We start from the raw sequence: 12,741 nt of genomic DNA, 5'->3' as shown, positions 1-12,741 counted from the left end.
ATCTTCAAATGAAGATTCGAGAAGCTCTGAGATGATTCGAGCCAAACGGTTTGAAGATCCGTGTTGGGGGTGGCTGGAAGGTTACTGGGTGTTGGTTTGGTGGTCATCAGAGATGGTCGTGTCCTCAGGACCACCTTCGATTTAAGATTCGAAGAGCTGGGGCCTGATTCGATGGGAGTTATGGTGATAGTTGGGAAGAGGAGGTCGAGGGGGTTCAGGGGTGTTAAGGTGGTGACCGGCGGTGTCGTTGCCGCGGGGTTTCAGGTGAGGGGGAGTTAGGGCGGATAGGGTTTGGGGTATCGTCTTAGGGATGATGATGAACAGGAGAGGGAGGGGGGTGTTTGGTTTGGGGGTGGGGTAAGGATTTGGGGCTTATATAGGGGAGGGGTGGTCTGATCTCGTCCGTTGGATCAGGTAAGATCTACGGTCGGGATTAATTCATTTAGCTAAACGGTGCCGTTTTGGTTTAAGTGAGGATTGGGTCGGTCTTAGATGCAGGTGGGTCGGGTATAGAAGACTGATCGGGACCGTTGGATTAAAAGGGAAAAGACGGCCCTGATTGAATTCAATCATACGACGTCGTTTGGTTTAATTAAAGATCTGAACTGGACCGTTGGATCTGACTGATCAATGGTCCAGATTGAAAGCATCCAAACGACGTCGTTTAAGAGACGGCTGAGAGACCTGGTCCTGGACTGGGTTATTACACACATTGGGCCTGATTTTTGTCAATTAAAAATGGCCCAGCCCAATTTTTTCTTCCTATTTACTTCCCCCCCCTTTTTTCATTTTCCTTTAATTCCTAATTATTAAATTCCTAATTTTAATTAAAAAATCAAAATTACCCTTACAAAAATATTAATTACCCCTTAACAACCATTAACACACAAGACAAAACATTAATCACACCATGACATATTTAAATGGCAAAAATAGGATAAATGCATATTTTTGCGATTTTTCTTTTTCTTAGAGCTAAATGACGGTTTAATTAATTCTTAAATGCATAATTAAATCCTAGATATGCATGCAACATGTATTTTTTATTTTATTTTTCATTTAACTATAACAAAGTAAACAGTTACAGACAAAACACAATTAATTATCCAAAAATACCACATAAATTCTAAAAATTGCATACAAAGAAAAATTATTTGTGATTTCTTTCGGAGTAGTTCTTGTGAGGCAAAAATCACGTGCTCACAACCAGTACAGAAAATTGATTGCTGAAAATGTTTGATTGCTTGATCCACCCTAATAATACTTAAAAAAAATAAACAAAAGTTACATGACTAGTCCTAATAAAGCTGTAGAAGCACACTGAATGAAAATGATGTAAACTAGCCTATAATTACAATGAAAAGGACTTAGGTTATTACAATGTAGAACCAAGTCCGATGGCAGCAACTTTGTCTTGCGGGTCAGGGTCTGCGCGTGCAGTGTTGTGGGCACGCGCGACACTTGCTGTGTTGGCCTGAGGCTGGGCGCTGGTGCTTGGCATCAGGGCCTGTGCGCGAGGCGCTACTGGAATGGGCCTGCAGCTAGGCGCTGGCAAGGTATCAGGATCTGCGCGCGCGGCATTATCAGGGCGCGCGACGCTGTTGTCATTGGCCAGTCACTGGGCGCTAGCGAGAGGCATCGGTGGGGAGACAGAGGCGCATGTGCGCTTGTCACTTGGCGTAACCAAGACCACGGGGCCGACCATGGCGCTAGGCATTGTGAGGCTTGCTAGTCCGCCATGGGGCGCGACCAAGGGGTCATGGGGCGTGTCTGGAAAGCAGCCCATGACATTCTCCCCCACCTGAGTTGGTGCCGTCCTCGGAGCCTTATGATGATGATGATGATGATGATTCTTGGTTGTTGGATGGGAGGTCTGCGCCCCTCTGTCCTTTGAGCTTGATGTTGTACCGATGCAATGATTTCATGCGGCTGACATGGAAGACTAGATGGATCTTCCACCAGGATGGGGTTTTCACCTGGTATGTGGACTTCCCAATGCGTTTTTCAATGGGCAGGGGCCCGATGTATTTTTGTTGCAGGCGAGGGTCATGGGTCCTCTCTGCAAACAAGTATCGCTTTGGGATGCATATCATTACTTTGTCCCCTGTTTGATGTTGGGCAACACAAAGATTTTGTTCGATGAATCTTTTTGCCCGCTCTTGGGCTTTGACGAGATAGCTCCGCACTATCCCCATGTTGTGCTCCCATTCGCTCGAGAAGTTGGCAGCTCGAGGAGATTTCGGCATGGTTGATGCATTCACCGTTTGCGAGAGAAGCGATTGTTGTCCGGTAACAATTTCAAAAGGGCTTTTGTTTGTATGATGGCTTTTTTGAGAATTGAAACATAGTTGAGCAGCATCCAAGAGCTTCACCCAATGCTTCTGTGATCCGATTGCAAAGTTACGGAGATATTTCTCCAGCATGTCATCGAACCGGTCTGTCTGGCCATCCGATGGTGGATGGATGTCTGAGTTGTGACTCAATGTTGACCCAAAACACTTGAAGAGATGGGTCCAAAATTTGCTAGTGAAGCGTGAGTCACGCCTACTAACAATGTCTTTGGGCAGGCCCCAATGTTTGACAATGTGCGAGAAGAAGAGTCGAGTTGTATCTTCTGCTGAGATGTTCTGCGGGGCTACTATAAAGGTTGGATATTTTGAAAACTGATCTATGACAACCAAGATGGATGTAAGATTACCGACTTGGGGCAATCCCGTGATGAACCTGAGGGAAACACTTTCCCATGGTCTCTGAGGAACATGTAATGGCTGCAAGGGTCCCATCTGTGATGAGTGATCCGACTTGTCCTTGTGGCATGGCTGACAAGTCTTCACACGCTGAGGAGCGTCACCAGTCTTTTGAGGCTGATGACATGATGACTGATTGTTGCTGCGAATGGTAGCCGGAACTAGGGGTTCATGTCTGTTGACTACCTTCTCCAACTACATGGCCGAGATATTTTCAGCGGCCATCTTTATGGGAAAGCATGGTATGGTGCAGGGCTTGGCCCCGTTTTCTCCCATCATCAGGAGCATGTTGGCATATGGTACCGGTATAGTGTTGGTTTGCCTCATGAACTCCAAACCCACTATGATGTCGAAGTCATCTATGATTGCGATGCGCAGGTCGATGCTTCCTTTGTATGGGCCAAGTTTCACTGGGACATTTGTAGTTGTTCCACCCAATGTCTGGGGTGGTGAGTTGATAGCCTTGACGCGGCCTTTGCTCTTTTGCACAACAAGACCCAGGCGCTTTACTTGAGTTGAAGCCAAGTAGTTGTGGGTAGCATCCGTGTCTATCAATGCATGAAGGGGCTTGCCGTTCACTTTCAATTCGACGAACATTAGGATCCTCGCTTGTTTACGAGGCCTCTCGTCCATCTTCTCCTTCCCTTTCTTGGTGATTGGGACTGAGATTTTCTTAGGAGGACATGCACTGGTCCCCGCTAAGGCATGTGGGATAGAGTCAACAATTGCATTGAAGGCGCCTACCTAGTCTGATTCTAATGTGTCTGATGCATCTGACTTGTCCTCGACAGTCTGATGAGCATTGACCTTTATGTTTGGGCATTCATTGTTCCAATGTGCCCTGCCGCAATGACGGCATTCTGAGGGAGGCTTTCTCCCCTGATTGTTGTTGATGGATGCAACATTGTTGCTGCTAGAGGGAGGAGTCTTAGTTTTGGATGTACTCCAATCTCCCCCACTTTTGCTTGGGCCACTATTGCTGGGATGGTTCCCGTTGAATCCCCCTCGGATAGACGGCTGGTGCCTGTCGTTTTGAGTTCCCAAATGATAATCGCCAAGGCATTCTGTAGCTTGAATGGCCTTGGGCAAGGTGTCTACCCGTTGTCTCTATAGTTCTATACGGGCATGAGGTTTCAAACCTTCTATGAATGCGAAGAGTTTGTCTTTGTCCCCCCCTGTCGCGTATGTTTAGCATGAGTGCGGAGAATTCGCGCACGTACTCCCGCACTGATCTGGTGTGGCAGAGCTCCCGTGGCTTTCTCCTTGCATTGTATTCCATATTTTCGGGGAAAAACTGCAGGCGTAGTGCTGCCTTCAATTCATCCCATGTCTGGAGAGTATCTTCACCGGCCTTGATGGCTTCGTATTTGACCCGCCACCAAAGTTTGGCATCGCCCTGAAGATACATGGCAGCTGTTGCTACCTTTTTGGATTCTTCCAAATGGCCCACGACATCGAAGTATTGTTCGATATCGAAGATGAAATTTTCCACTTCTTTAGCATCCCGGGATCCGTCATATGGCTTTGGCTCCGGTATCTTAAGCTTTTGTGGAATAGGGGTGAGGTTTGTTGCACCCCTGATGTGGTTGTCGCCTCCTCGAAGTAGGCTCTGTAGAGCAGCATTGACAACATTGAGCTTGCCTGTCAAGTCGTCTATGGTTTGCTGCATGACAGTTAGTCTGTCTGCCTCTTGTTGCTAATGGGCTAAATCGTCGGCACACTCCTATTGGAGGTCCTCAAATTTGCCATGAATATTGGTAGTTTCAATGGCTGCCGTTTGTCGGTCATCCTCAGAGTCACGACTGATGTTTGCAATGTCATTTTCTGCCTGCCGCATTCGGCGGTCCAGGTCGTCCAACCTTTGCACTAGGTTGTTGTTTTGATCAGGCACCATATCCACGATGGGTCGTAATCAGTCAACCGTCTCTTCTAGGGATGCTAGACGCTTCCCATGATTCACCATGGTCAGAAATGAAGATGATGGCAAATGTGTTCCCTTGTCCGATGTCGAGCCTAGGCTCTGATATCAATTGTTACGCAACACCTTCCTGATGTTCTTTGGAAGGGCAATGTAAGGCTAAGCAAACGATGTTAGTGCGGTTACTGTCCGCCAATGAGGTCCCCTCTGCACGCTAGACTAGATTGTCAGTGTCGTGCGGGAAAACCAATGTCACGAGCAATTGCGGAAGCTGAGAGAGAATTGGGTTTTGAATGATGATGATGATTTTATTGATGAATAAAATGCTGATTACAAAAGATGCGGTGTCGAGGGGGAGAGACACCAGTACAAAAAATTGATTGCTGAAAATGTTTGATTGCTTGATCCCCCCTAATAATACTTAAAAAAAATAAACCAAAGTTACATGACTAGTCCTAATAAAGCTGTAGAAGCACACTGAAGGAAAATGATGTAAACTAGTCTATAATTACAATGAAAATGACTTAGGTTATTACAATGTAGAACCAAGTCCGATGGCAGCAACTTTGTCTTGCGGGTCAGGGTCTGCGCGCGCGGTGCTGTGGGCGCGCGCGACACTTGCTGTGTTGGCCTGAGGCTGGGCGTTGGTGCTTGGTATCAGGGCCTGTGCGCGAGGCGCTACTGGAATGGGCCTGCAGCTGGGCGTTGGCGAGGCATCAGGATCTGCGCGCGCGGCATTGTCAGGGCGTGCGACGCTGTTGTCATTGGCCAGCCACTGGGCACTGGCGAGAGGCATCGGTGGGGCGACAGAGGCGCATGCGCGCTTGTCACTTGGCGCAGCCAAGACCACGGGGCCGACCATAGCGCTAGGCATTGTGAGGCTTGCTAGGCTGCCATAGGGCGCGGCCAAGGGTTCATGGGGCGTGTCTGGAAAGCAGCCCGTGACATTGTGCAGAATGAACCAGCTACTTTTGGCAATAGATACTTGAATAGGGGGCAAGAGCAAAACTTTGAGGCTACTCTTCAAACTGATAGAGGTAGTTGGCCTGTTTCAGTTCACAGTTCTGATAGACTTCTACTGCAGACAGGGTTCGGAGAATTTATAGCCGGTAATGTTTTGCGTGATGGAGATGTTTGCCAATTTAAGCTGATTGATGAGGAGAAATATAATTCATACCGGAAGTTAACGTTAGAAGACAATTCAAGTAAAGTAAAATATTTTATCATTTAGCTTAATATCTATCCGGTTCAAATATTTCTACTTGAGAGAAAGAGAGCTGTATGTTCACTAAGCATTGCATAGTGGAATAGAAGGTTGATGTATCGGTAGTTTAATTTAGTGAATTTACATCATTGAATGATATGCTAACTATAAGGTTAGGCAATTTTTAGGAAGGATTCTCACACTATTTCAAAAGAGCTATTAAAAATAAAAACTCTTCCAAGGCACTTACGGTTGCTTGTATCAGAAGTCCTTGTCTTGGTAGAACATGTGACAAACAAATTTTCCCTTAAAATGACTTCTAATTGCTGAATCCTAACCAAATATATATGGGAAAAGAAAATGTGGTACATGCTTTAGACTATTTTATTTTCTTTGATAGAAGATCCAATGTACTTTTAAAACATCCTAAAAAAATTAAAATAAAGTTAGTATGTTGATGATCACTGCATACAAACGTCTATATCAATGTAAATCAATATTATTTGCTACTAGGTGTACCATTTTGCTTTTATTTATAATTATCTTTCATGAGATAGTATAAATAAAAAGAATAAAGATCTTAGATGGTAAAGGAAAAGGACAAAAACAAAGTCTTATGTCACGTCCTAAGTCTTTGACTAAGTGGACGTGCGACACTTGATTACTCGCATGTGATTTTGCACAATTTGCTCGCGTTCTTGTTATTACAAGTCAATCTTATTATACTAAAGATCGCTAAGGAAATGTTAGAATACAGCCAAAGTAAGCTTTTGTATTAGAGAGAACTTGATTGTTTTACTTGATGAATTACAAATGAATGACCCCTTTTATATACTAGTCTCCTAGGGGCTAGTGAGTAAAATAACAATTATTATACAAGTCCCTTATTGCTTACAAGTAAGATCCCTCTCTAGAATTCTCTATATAGCTAGAATCTTCCAAGGACTTTCCTAGCAAATTTATAAGGTTTTAGGGTCTTTCTAGGGAAACCTCTATATTTCTCTAGAATTTTCTTAGAAGTTCTATCCTATTTCCTATATATCAAAAATAGGAAAATATACATCAAGTAGCACTTACGTGGCATGATAATGTGGCGGGTCATGACACTTAGCTGATAACTAATTGCACCTAATTAAGTTCCCGGGAAAAAGATTTGCCAAACACTTATATATGTAGTGCGTCCCTGCCTAAAATTGTTATATCGTCGCTAACCGTAGTATAACTAGCTATCGATGGATACTCACACTGTCCTTAGAAAAAAAATCTTCAATACCTAAAGAGATTATTTTTGAGATATTTTCATGCCTTCTTGCCAAGTCTTTGATGCGTTTTAAATATGTTTCCAAAATTTGTAATTCCCTTATCTCAGATCCATATTTTAAAGAAATACATCAAAGTCACTCTTCTATATATCCTTATGATCATGAATCACCAATTTCCTTGCACATTCAAATATCAGTCAAGACAAATTTTACACCATAGAGCTTGAAAACCTCCAAAGCCTCCGTTTTCCATGTTAAGAAATTGGACCATAAATACTATTTATCTGCGTATGCTAAAGCATTATTATGTTTATGGGATCCATTCAATTTCATTCAGCCGGCTATTATTGTAAATTCTGGTACAAGAGAAACAAGATTTCTTCCTTGCCTAAGTAGTGTTGCTGATCAAGAAGATCTAAAGTTTGTTCCATTTCACAAAGATTTTAAGGGGTGCTATTGTTGTACATTGGGTTTCGACACAGATAAAAGAAGCCATAAAATTAATCTTGATGACACTATTTTATGATGCTCCAAATAAGCCATCAAGAAACTGGATTTTCACTTTAGGGACGCCAGGTGAATCATGGACAGAGCTCAAAAGCATATCTTATAATATTATACCACGAAAGCTAGGAGAAGGAGTAGACATTGATGGAGTTGTCTATTTCTTTAACAATAGCTATAATAGTAATTATGGCGCCACTTAAAATCTTTATGAAATGGAACAACGTAAAATATCATGAGGTAATTTTAAACCACCAACTGTATAGATTCTATAGTCACTTTATCAATCGCAATGATATGTATTAGTATTAATTTTTCGTCTGCAATTAAAATTCTAGTTTGTACTTCAGATTTTTTATGGATTTTCGGAGCTTCTCTTTTTCGGAGACAGATCATAACACTAGTTAACTTAACGTCAAAATAGTATGGCCTAGCCAGTTTTCGGACTGGTAAATTTAGGGGTGTGCATTCGAATCGGTTTATCGATATTGATTTATCGATTTCGATTTCAAAATTTTCCTATCGAGTTATCGATTTCGATTTCCATTTTGTCCTCTTCGGTTATCAGTTTATCGATAAACCGATAAGATATACTAAATTTTTTTTAACCCTTATTCTATAATACCCTTTCATTTACCCTAAGTCTCTAACCCTATTATTTTCAAGGGAATGAAGTTCAAATTAATGGAAAATAGAATTAGCCGTGATGATGTATTTTTTTTTATATACCGTTTTGTTGCATGTGCTTGTTGACACAATTTTTATGTTATAAACGGTGTTCGTCTTATTTTAGCTTCTTTTTGTCCATATTAGTTAGGTGTGTTTATAGCGATATACTTTCGGTGGAATCCTGCAAATTTTTTTATTGGTGTAATCGATAACCGAATCGATAAGCCCTAAAAATCGATTAATCGAAAAAATTGAAACCTTATTGAAACGATAATGATAAGCATATGTACAAATCAATCATCGATAAGTAATTATCGATAAAGGGTCAAAATCGAATGCACACCCCTACTGGTAATTCAAAAGTACCCAGTGTTTGCAAAGTCATTGAAAAATAGCCACTATTTTATCGCAACACGGAAAGTTTCAGTATAATATACTGGAGATTGATGCACATGTGTATTAACTTCCAACATATTATGCTGGAACTCCAATACACGAAAAGTTCCAGCATAATATACTGGAGATTCGAGCAACTATGTATGAACTTTCAGCATATTATGCTGGACCAGTATATTATATTGGAACTCCAATATATTATGCTGGAATATTTTTCGAATTTCGAATAGTGTTTTCGTTCAGATTTATTTGTACATGAAAAGTGGTTAAAATTTCGATTACTTTCGAAACTATGACTATTTTTCAATTACCACTTGTAAATCTGGCTATTTTTGAATTTCACCCCAACTTAACAGGTACCTAGCGGAGCATGAATACATTCTGGCTGATTGCGCTTCTTGGACTTTAAATAAAGACAGGCTTGGTTCGGGTAAAAATAGCACGGTATAGCCAGTTTTTGAACTGGTCATTCAAAATTAGCCAGCGTTTAAGTCAATGAAAAATAGTCACTATTTTGCTGCAACAGAGATCGGTCTAGCATAATATACTGGAGTTCGGTGCACCTATGTATGAACTCCAGCATATTATGCTGGACCAATATACTTTGCTGACTCTAGTATAATATACTGGAGACTGGAGCACCGGTGCTTCAAACTCCAGTATATTATACTGGACAACTATACTTGCTGGAACTCCAGTATATTATGTTGGAGTTCTAGTGTACTTATGCTGGAACTCCATCATATTATGCTGGAGTTCCAACACACTTATCCTGGAACTCCAGCATGTTATACTGGAGTTCAAGCATACTTATGTTGGAACTCCAGTATAATATACTGACGTATTTTCCGGGTTTTGAACAGTGTTTTCGCTCAGATTTATCTTTACATGAAAAGTGGGTAAATTTCGATTACTTTTGAAACTTGGCTATTTTTGAACGACCAGTTGTAAATTTGGCTATTTTTGAATTTCTCCCTTGGTTCGGCTGAAAATTTGGCCCATAACAAATGGATCAAATTGTCAACCTATTGTTGGGGAAAAAATCAGAAGTAGTCAAATTTACAAGAGAATTTTACCTCCTATAGCAAAGGTTGATATCTTATTTATTATAAATAAATACTCTTTTAAAAAATTATCTCATATAGCTACCTTTTAATTTTTATAGCAAAATATCTATTTATGTCACTTCCTACCTTTAAGCCATTAAATATGCTGGGTATTATTTTTCTCTCTTCCTTCTCTTCTCTCTCTCCTCCTTTCTCTTTCCTCTTTCTTCTCTTTTTCTCCCGGTTTTTTTCTCTCCTGCTTTTAGAAACCCTAGTAGGGGTTGTGTTCCACCAACGACAGATCCAGCCGGCGACCACTTCCCCCCTTCCTTGTTGTGTCACCCCTAACCCCCTCCTCCGACCGTCGATACCTTATTCTTTTTATGAAGTGATGATTACATTAGAAAACCATTTGGTTTTCAAACGTGACGATTCAAAATAGTTGAAGCTGAAAAACTCTTAAGATCCAACATCTTTCACGCCATTTTGAATGGAAAGTAGAGAAGTGATTTTTTTGCTTAACTACTCGTTATTCAAAATTCATGGTCCAACTAATTCAAATTCATTCTAGAAGATTATAAGAAGAAGATTTCGACAAGGTGAAGGAATGCAAAAATAAAACGACAAAAGAAAAAAAAAAAAAAAAGAAGTAGTTGCTTTGCCTTGAAGAGTCTGTTACTTTTTTTTTCATTGTATTTCAATGTATCTCGTTGTATTCCATGTATTTCATTGTATTCACTGTCTTTTTTTTCATTGTATTTCAATGTATCTCATTGTATTCCATGTCTTTCAGTGAAATTCACTCTCTCGCTTTATTCCATGAATGTATTCATATGTTTTATTAATTAATATAATTTATATATTCAGATGTATATATGTATTCAAATGTATCTGCATTATGTATTCATATGTTTTTGCACTATAGATGACCTACTATACTTCATGTGTTCAATGTATTTTTATGTATTTAACTGTATTCTACGTAATTATATAATTTCAATATAAAAATCTATTTGTAAGGATACCACTAAAAAATATTTTAGTAAAGATACCACTAAAAAAGAAAGGATGGATTGAATCTATGAAGATTGCCCTGTTTTTGGGGTGTTTTCGGTTGAGAATCTTTTCTATAACTGAAAATACAAATTTTGTGTGTTATAATTGAGTTTGTTGAGTTATATTAGGAGTATATCACATTAATTAATTCACTTACCGTTTTTAAACAGCTGAAGACCCTTTTTTCGCAAATTTCGTTACTGTATTCACAAATACAGCTCGTGAATACAACCGAATACATTCTCTGCTTAGCTGGACTCCCCTGTTTACCGCCGAGTTTTGCTACTGTATTCATGAATACAGTAGCAAAAATACATCGAATACAGTCTATAACAACTGAAAACATAGCTATAGAAAGTAATTTAGTAAATGGTAGCTATAGCAAGCTAATAATCACAAAAACATAGTGGTAATTGAAAAATAACCATAGTTTCAAAAGTAATAGAAATTTAGCCACTTTTTCATGTAAAGATAAAATATGAACAAAAACACCCTTAAAATCCGGAAAAATTCCAGCATAATACGCTGAAGTTTAAATTTTTTACATATGAGATTCCAGCATAATGAGTTGGAGTTCCAACATAATATGCTGGAAGTTTGTATACAGAAGCCTCAATGTCCAGCATATTATGCTGGAACTTTCCGTACACTGGAGTTCCAACATAATATGTTGGAAGTTTATACGCAAAAACTCCATAATTTATACTATGCTAGAACTTTCCGTGTTTCAGTAAAATAATAGCTATTTTTCAGTGACTTTGCAAATGCTGACTATTTTTCAATCCGAAAACTGGTTAGCCCGTACTATTTTCACCCTATTGTTTGGGCAAGAAAATTTAGCCCATATATTATGATGTCAATTTCCGCTTAAGCATTAACATCGATAATGTTGAGTATTGACATACTCATCTATCTATGTAGAATAGGAGAAATAAATCCATAATATTATGCCAAGTGTCAAAACAATAATTGAACATGTGTCCACTTTTAGGACAAACTTCCAACTAACTTGGAGGTTAAAAAATAATTTAAAATAGAATTAATTTTAAATAAAGAAAATATTTACAAAGAAATAGGGAAAAAAGCAAGAAAAAAACACCTGATACAATTCAAAAAGAATAAACGAGTGTCCCCACCCACTTCTTTGTTAAAAACCTGTAGTTGAATTCTATATTATTTAAATAAATAAATTAAAAGATGACAAAACCTCCCATCATCCCATGTAATTATAAAATCAAAAAAGATAACAAATTAACACAGCAAAAACTGGTGCATAACAGTTACAATTAAACCTGTCAAAATTAAGAAATATCAATTACAAAGAAATAGGGGAAAAAAGAAAAAATTGTTACAATTCTAAAAATAATAAACGAGCTTCTTTGTTAAAAAATTGTAGCTGAATTCTATATTATTTAATTACATTAAATTAAAAGATAAAAAACCTCCTATGATCCACGAAATTGCAAAATCAAGCGTAACAAAGGGTAACAAATTAGCATAGCAAAACTGCTGCAGAAATCAATGTTCTCTTCTTCGGAGAAGTTTAAAACTCATCTAATTTCATCAAATGATGACCAAATCGAACGACCATAGATTGTTCTGGGAGGAGATTTGTACAAATAATGACCAGATCGAAGAACCACCAATTTCGATGACAGATTGCGAAAGAAGACTACCTAATTGGTGATTGTAAGCACAAAATCTGAAGTTTGTCAGATAAAAAAAAGGTCCTTTATTCTCCTTATTTCAAATTTATTTATTTTCTATTTGAAACTTGAATTGAATTTGAGTATAGGTAGATGAAATTTGATACAGGATTTTGACTTTCGCCAAAACAATTAAGTTGAATGATGATGCGAAGATTTGTAATAATTGATTGGTACAATAGACAAAAGGATACAAGACGAATAAGAAAGGTGTTAAGAATAGAATCAAGAGT

This window comes from Nicotiana sylvestris, chromosome 2 (assembly GCF_000393655.2).
Source record: "Nicotiana sylvestris chromosome 2, ASM39365v2, whole genome shotgun sequence".
NCBI classification, from domain to species: domain Eukaryota; kingdom Viridiplantae; phylum Streptophyta; class Magnoliopsida; order Solanales; family Solanaceae; genus Nicotiana; species Nicotiana sylvestris.
This window is presented reverse-complemented; position numbering follows the sequence as displayed.